Below are 8,189 nucleotides of genomic sequence, written 5' to 3' on the forward strand. Positions count from 1 at the left end.
AATAATTTGACTGGGCTTGACGACATTAGAGCAAGTACAATAAGGTTTAGTCAGCAGACTATATAGATTTAAATATAATATATGTGCTTAGTTGGAGGGGAGAGAAGAAAAGAGAGAAGGTAAGTGGGCTCTTAGACTAGTCACAATGGGAAGTATCATACACTAGTATCATGTACATGATACTAGTTTATGATACTAACCCCACAATGCATAATATCATAAGATAGTATCATAGTATCATCATATTTAATGTTTTGTAGAATCTCAATGCAAATGTGTGTACATGATATGTTTGCTATTAAATTTTCTAGTTTTACGTGCAATGATACAGTATCATATTATGACACCACTCTCATCTTTCACCTTATTAATTGGTGTGCCACGTCAGATTTTTGCCAACATGACATGCATGATACTACTTATGATAGTTCTATTGTGACTAGTCTTAGAGCAATTCCAATAGTGTAGTCAGCTGCTAGCTATAAGCCAAGTGTCATGTCATCTATAGACAACTTAGAGCCAACACATACAATAGTGAGCTATAAAAATGTACTACCTCCGTCCCAAGGAATAAGGCGCACGCGTATTTCAAGGCGAACTTTGACCATAAAAATTAAGCAACAAAATCTTGGTTATATTATATGTAATTAGTATCGTTGGATTCGTATTGAAAAACACTTTCTAATGATGTTAATTTCATACAAACAATCTTTATATATTTGAAGTAATTCTTAGTCAAACGAAAAACACGTAAAACGAGGGCGCCTTATTCCTTGAATCGGAGGTAGTAGTACTTTATCAATGTATGACCCACCTTTTACTCTCACAAAGTGCCTATGAGCACGTGTTAGAGCTGGCTCTTGCATAAGAGCCCACTCTTCTTCTCTCTCCTACTCTCTCTCCTCCAACTAAATAATAATATAATATTTTAATCCTTATAGCCAGCTGACTAGACCTTATTGTACTTGCTCTTATGTCAGAGCCAACTCTAGCACGTGCTCCTAGACACTTTGTGAAACTAAATGGTGGATCATATATTGATAAAGTTATGCATTTATAGAGCCAACTATTGCACATATTAGAGCAACTCCAATAGTATAGCCGGTTGTTGGCTATAAGCAAGATGTCATGTCATCTATAGCCAACACATAGCCAACTAGTACAATAGTTGACTATAAAGATGTACTACTTTTTCAATGGAGGACCCACCTTTCATTCACACAACTTGCCTAGGAGCACGTGCTATAGCTAGCTCTTGCATATGACAAGATGCCATATCATTTGTAGTTACCATATAGCTAACATGTACAATAGTTGGCTATAAGAATGAAGTAATTTACTAACATATGACCCACATTTCACTCTCACAAAGTGCCTAGGAGCACGCGCAAGAGCTGGCTATTGCATAGTAGCTCACCTCCATTCTCTCTCCTCTTCTCTCTCCTCCAACTAGACATAAATATATTATTTTAATCCTTGTAGCCAGCTGACTAGACCTTATTGTACATGCTCGAGCCCACTTACATTCTCTCTCCTCTTCTCTCTCCTCCAACCAGACATAAATATACTATTTTAATCCTTATAGCCAGCTGATTAGGACTTATTGTACTTGCTCTTAGCTATATATTAGCTATAGATGACATAGCATATTGCTTATAGCCATCAATCGGCCATATTACTCCGTATTAAACTTGCTGTTACTAGAAACAGATGGGGAACTCCCCACAGAAAACGACTGAAACCAGCTGCTCGATTAAGCAACCAGATACGGGAAGTGCGGAGCGACACCATCCATCACAAAGTTGACTGATTTAATGTACTGTAGAGTAATTAATAGCAGCGGCCAATCAGTGTGTCCTCAGAAATTCACAGAAGCATGGTGAAATCGGAGAGGTAGTATTTTCCCGTCCTGAACCGTGGACATTTTCATGCTGAAAATTATCAATATCCAGATAACTGGCTGGTTGTGAAATTGGCGTGGACATTTTCATGCTGAAAATTATCAATATCCAGATAACTGAATGGTTGTGAAATTGGTCATGCTTCCCAGAAGCAGGATTTTTTCACATTATTGAGGAAGATACCATGAACTCTTACAGTGTAAATTCCTCTCTGACTTTAGGAGGTATTATTACAAGAGTTGGTCAAAAGGCTAGAAGCACCAAATTAGGTATGGCCTGCTAGCGTCGAATCTAAAGCATGGCACAGAGAGTCTACGATTACACCATAAACACAAAGAAAATGAACTTGTGGTGTAGGGGCTGCCACATGCACCGACCCAACAAAGAATATATGAAGATGCTAGAAGGAGTGGTGTTTTGGCATATGAGACCATATGCTTCCTTTATTTTGAAACTAGCACAGTGGTCCTCGTAAATGCGAGGGCACCATTTTTATTTGCTTGAAATTGTTTGAAATATAAATTTATTGTTCCATGCATATACATGCTATGAGAGTGAAAGTTATTATTTCTATTTTAAAATACTGTAAGCAAGCATACATATTTTTATTTGTGATTTAATGATTGTTATGTCATCTTGAAAATTAGGACTTCAATGATTTACAGAATGGTAACACCTGAAACTTTATATAATAAAAATAGCATTCTTGTAACTCGCTTACTTTATATGACACGTCTCAATGATTGGAAGGGAGAGTAAAGTCCTCAACATCCAAATTGTAAATGGCAATCGCTAATGTTTAGTTGTATAAAAGTGATTCGTCTATCGTAGATTGTCAAAAGTTTCTCTATGGAGTGACCTATATTTTCAGGCCCACAAGAGATTAAATCTGTAACACAATGTTAAAACAATTTTAAAATTGTGCAGTTACCCTCGCAAATACGAGTGCGTCATCTTTACTTGGCCATTTTGATAACGCATTAGTAATTTTATGAGTTTCTACTTTGATGTTTTGGCTACTAACACCGTCTTTAACATGTAAATTTAACTGTAATTTATATTTAGTCTACAAATATATGAAAGTTATGAGGATTGTAAGATTCTAGATGTACTTTTGGAGGCGAAAACGTACACATGATTTTCAATTTCGAACCTACATAGTAAGAAATTAAATAGGTATGTCATCCCTACTGGTTATCCATTTTTCTTTAGTTTGTGCATCTCTCCTAACAGACATTGTACTTCCTGCACTCTTGAAAATCTAACTTTGCCCTTCCATTGGAGAGGTAAAAAATTCAGGTACCACAATGACTCTTTCCTCTGATGTTTCATCGAACACTTGGTCTGCATATCCACAAATAATCATTTTTTTAATTTAACCTATGATCTGGGCCAGTAGTACCTCGCCTGTATTGCATCTCCATGGACCATGAAGATCCTACCTAGAATTCGATTTATTGATATTTAATAAACAAACACCTTATCTATAATACACCTTAATTAGCACATCAATCTAGCAATGGCATCGAGATACACCATTTGGGACAACATCTTACCTGCCGATAAAACGCATGGATTGAGGCTTGAAGTGCTCCGAGGCCGGTGATGATCCTGTCCTCGGGCTGCTACCACCACTCTCCTCTCGGTTAGACTCGGGGAACCAAAACACAACGGTTCCATGGCACTTTAGTTCCCGTGGTAATATCGATCGTACTTATGGTACCTGTCGTGACGTCTGCACCAATGCAGATGTTATCTTGCCGTTGATGAACCGCATGGACTGAGCCTTGTGCGGCGCTTCCAGGCCATCAACGACCGGAGACGACCCCTCCGGGCTGGTGCTGTCGCTCTCCTCGCGGCTGGACTCGGCGCGTTAGAATATAACGTTCCCTTGAAACTTCAGTTGCTGTGATCGTATCTGGTGTACCTCCGATACATGTCGTAATGTCTACACAATTGTGGATGTTACCTTGAGATGACCCCATCTCCGGGTTGCTGCTACCACTGTCCGCCCGGCTGGACTGGGCGCGCCGGAACACAACATTCCTGTGAAACTTTAGTTGTCGTGACCATATCTGTTTTACGTCCGATACCTATCGTGATGTCTACCAACACCGAGAGCTTAGAACGATTGGAGAAGAGACTCCGCCGGCATAACCAGAAGCAGACTCGTAATATTGTTCCATCTACCAGCTAGCCTCGTGGCTTGATCAGTAGATTCAACGATCCTATCATGATCAGCCCAACCAGAATCAATTTAGCACGCTAGGAGGTCCCAAAAGAAAAAGATATTCGTGAAAGATATGGACAATATTTCCTTTTTTTCGTAAGGACTTTATTTCTCTTTAAAACTTGAACTACCCGATCGTTTTCGCGTGCATGGACATGCCAGTGTTTAAACGTAAAATCTTGCGTTCCTAGGGAAGCAAAATCCTGGTTGTTTTCCCCGATCGTTTTCGTGTGCATGGACCTACCAGCGTTTAAACATGAAATCTTAAAAAAAAAATAGATGGACTCTATTCTCCATACGATGCCCTTCTATTAATATAATCTATCATAGGAAGCGTGCACACCATTTTTTTGGATGCACCCCACTATTTATGGTACGTATATGTTTCGTTGTAATTGATCGGACTCTCTTTTTAGTAATCACAACTGTTATTGTTTTCAATATAATAGATCGTTTCAAACGGACCTACACTGTTACGTAACTAATAATTTTTCATTAAATCATAGCCACTAATTTTAGATCTAACCATTAAAATAATTAAGATGATGTGGATCAACCTAATGGCTCTATTAAACATCCATATTTTGCTTTTAGTATATAATAGAATAGATACATGGTACACATATTTTGAAATTTTAAAAATTGAAATAAAAAAATTGCACGCACATGTTCACGTGCTACACGCTCACAAAGTCGTTTCATGAAAAGTCGACTTGTCGTGTGACATGTGTAAAAAAGATAAAATTCAATGCTAAAAATAAAGCTTTCCAGAAGATAAATTTTCTCTTTTTTACATAGACCATAAAAAATGTTGGTTCCTCGCGAAACTTGACGAACTCACATATATTATGGAGATGTACATGTAAATTTTTTTTGTCAAATTTTTTTGACATTTCAAAATATAGTTTTTTTGGGTTGAGCAAGCATATGCACCTGGGAGCCAAATTGAATTCGATAATCATCAGAGAAAGAATAGCCGAGCATCAAGAGGAGACTATTCTCTGATCAGTAGATTATTGACATGACTGCAATGAATGTTGATATTCGGCTCTTGTAATGGATGTCGTGGTATCGTCACGGCATATGCCATAAGGTGGCTAATCGAAGGTGGTTCCTAGATGGTCTCACGGTGGTATCCGGAAGCGGGTATGGGCACGAGCGACACGGCGACGTACCCAGGTTCGAGGCCCTCCGATGGAGGTAACACCTCTACTCCTGCTATGAGTGTATATGGAAATCACACAGTACAATGGTGCTCCTAGAGCTGTGTCCGGCTGCTCGGGGAGGCTAAGGTAGACGAAGGTCTCTCTCCTCGAGTAGCGCTAAGTCTAGAATGAAGTGAGAATCATCGATCGTCCCCCGCACGAGGGGGGTAGTGCAGCTTATATAGGCGCTGGCACTTTACAAGGAAGTCCCTTACAGTCTAGTGGCCGGCTTGGCCGGCTCCGGCTTCCGCTCCTTCCCAAGGCGTTGACGTCATGGAGCCGTTGAGGCGTAGTGGCCTGTCTTGTCCGCCAGAGGGAGTCAGCGGCGTGGCTAGGAGATGTCCCTGTCGCCATCATGCCCTGTAGCCGGTACGGACCGTCGTACGCCATGATGGCCTGTCCGCCGCGCGGCACTGTTGCGCTACAGTGCCCCGCGCTTTACGGGAAATGAGGTCAGCGTGGACCTAAGAACCCGGACCACCTACCCAGTTCCTTCTCATGCAAGGCTCGCCAGCCTCGAGTCGGTCTGAGGTATAGACCCCAGTCGGATATGGCTTGTAGAAGCCGGCCCAGCCACAGCGCAGACGGCCGTAGCCAGGCCGACTAGGACTTAGAGCCAGCCGGCTTCCAAAAGCAGCCGGCCACGGCTCCAGCCGGCTGCTCCTCAGCCGGCCTTTACCGCGAGCCGGCCAACCAGGAGCCGGCTGCTTCATGTCCATTGCCCTACCCGCGGTCTTCCCCCCGACATTAGCCCCCGAAGCTGGCAAGGTCCTGCGTTAAGAGGGACCTAGGCAGGTTTTCCTGGCTTTTAGATCTTCTGAATATGTTGGGTGGCCCTCGGAGGGGCCGACTGAGAATTTCCGTTCAGCCGGCTGCGCCCTCATCCGGCTTGCCCTGTCCGGCAGCTTCTAGCCGGACGCTATTTTCGCCTCTGCAGCTTTTGCTTTTTTATAAGTGTTGGCAATGTCTCCGCCTTGTTAGGAGAGTTTGAGACCGGGTTGACTTTAATGTCCGGCTCCGGCTTCGGCGCGCCGGAGTTTCCGCCGCCTCGGGCCCTGTGCCCGACTTGACCGGTTTGACGGCTGGCTCCTGTTGCCGCTTCGTCTGGTCATATCAATGTTTCCTCCGGATCCGGTGCGGTCGTGGGGGAAGTGGCGCGTCCGTTTCCAGTAACCGTTGCCGTCGTGGGAGGAAGTTAAGGCGCAGTAAATCCCGGTCGTGGCCCACGATCACCACGTGGCCACGCAACTGGCGCGCCAGGCGGCTATAAATGCCCCTGGGAGCGGTACCGAGGCGTCTTTCCCAAACACTTCATCTTCACGCCCAGTTCTCCTCGCTCGCACACGCTCTTCCGCGCTTCTTCTCCGTCGACCTCCTGGCGAACTCCGGCGGTCGAGCGCGGCCGGACTTTCTCGCTTCTCCGCAGCCGTCCGCGCGCCAATCCGGCGCCACGGGGCCCCGCGTTTCCACGGTACGCTCTCCGCCGTCGCCGCCGTCCCGTGGTTGTTCCTCGCCCTTCCGTCTTTCTTGGTCCTCTTCTTCTTCTTCCTCGTCGATGGCTCAACCAAGCGGCTCTTGGAGGGGCTCATACATGCGAGAGGATGATATTGAGCGGCTTGTGCGCCTCCGCCGGATTCCGGCGGGGGTGATCACGAGGGCGCCTGGCGAGGAGAAGGAGCCCCGGACTAACCCCGGCGAGCGTGTGGTCTTCGGAGCGCACCTCGACCGAGGGTTGGGCCTGCCGGCTTCACCCTTCTTCCGCCGATTCATCGGCTTCTTCGGTCTGCAGCCTCATCATCTGCCGGCCAACGCCTGCGTCCTCCTCAGCTGCTACGTGGCCTTCATGGAGGGCTACGCCGGCTTGTGGCCAGACATCGATTTTTGGAGCCGGCTGTTCTACATCAAGGCGCAGACGACTGAGGGCCACCTGCGGGCCTGCGGCGCCGCCTCGATCTACTCCCGTCCCGGCACGTCCTTCCCAAGAATCCCGACGGTGGACTCGGTGAAGAACTGGCAGATGTCATTCTTCTACGTGCGGAACGCGGACCCGGCCGTCGACTGCTCGAACCTGCCGGAGTACAACCCGGCCCCGCCAGTCGGCCGGATCAACTGGGGCTACAATGCCAGGAACGCGGACCCGGACGCGGAGGTAAATCTCCTGTGGGACTTCTTGGGAGAATGTGTCACGGGGGGCCGGCTGAGCGCCGAGGATCTCCTCTGCACTTATGTTGAGCGTCGGGTGCTGCCGCTTCAGAGGCGTGTCCACAAGATCGGGCACATGTCTGGCCGGCTTGATCCAACCCGGACGTCGAAGCTGGAGCTCAACAAGTCCCAGGTTGCTCGCCTGGTGAACAACATCACCAAGGCCAACATGCCGGATCGCTGGGAGTGGGGGTTGCCGCCTTACGACCGGGCGTCGCCGCCTGAATTGGTACGTCTTGTGTTTTGGCCGACTTCCGGCTTGCAGCTACGTGGCCGACTTGTTATTTACTTTCTTTGTCTTGCTTTCAGCTTTTCGACCGCCAGGGCGCCGAGGACGGCAACCTGTCGGAGAAGATCTGGACGCCGGATCATATTGATCCGGCTGACCAGGCCGGCGACCAAGCCGGCGATGACGATCTGCCGGAGGTGCCTGACCAAGGCGGCCAGGGGGAACACAACCCGCCGCCCTCGCCATTGCACCAGGAGGAGGAGGAGCCGGCGACGTCCACCACGGGGCCGATCCCCGCGGTGCCTCTACGCGCGAGGCCGCCTGCGGGCACGGCGACTTCCGCGCCTAAGGGGAAGAAGCGGGCCATCGGCGGGTCCACGGCTGCGGTGGAGGCGAAGGCCAAGAAGCAACGCCGGCAGGCG

This window comes from Lolium rigidum, chromosome 4 (assembly GCF_022539505.1).
Source record: "Lolium rigidum isolate FL_2022 chromosome 4, APGP_CSIRO_Lrig_0.1, whole genome shotgun sequence".
Classification (NCBI taxonomy): domain Eukaryota; kingdom Viridiplantae; phylum Streptophyta; class Magnoliopsida; order Poales; family Poaceae; genus Lolium; species Lolium rigidum.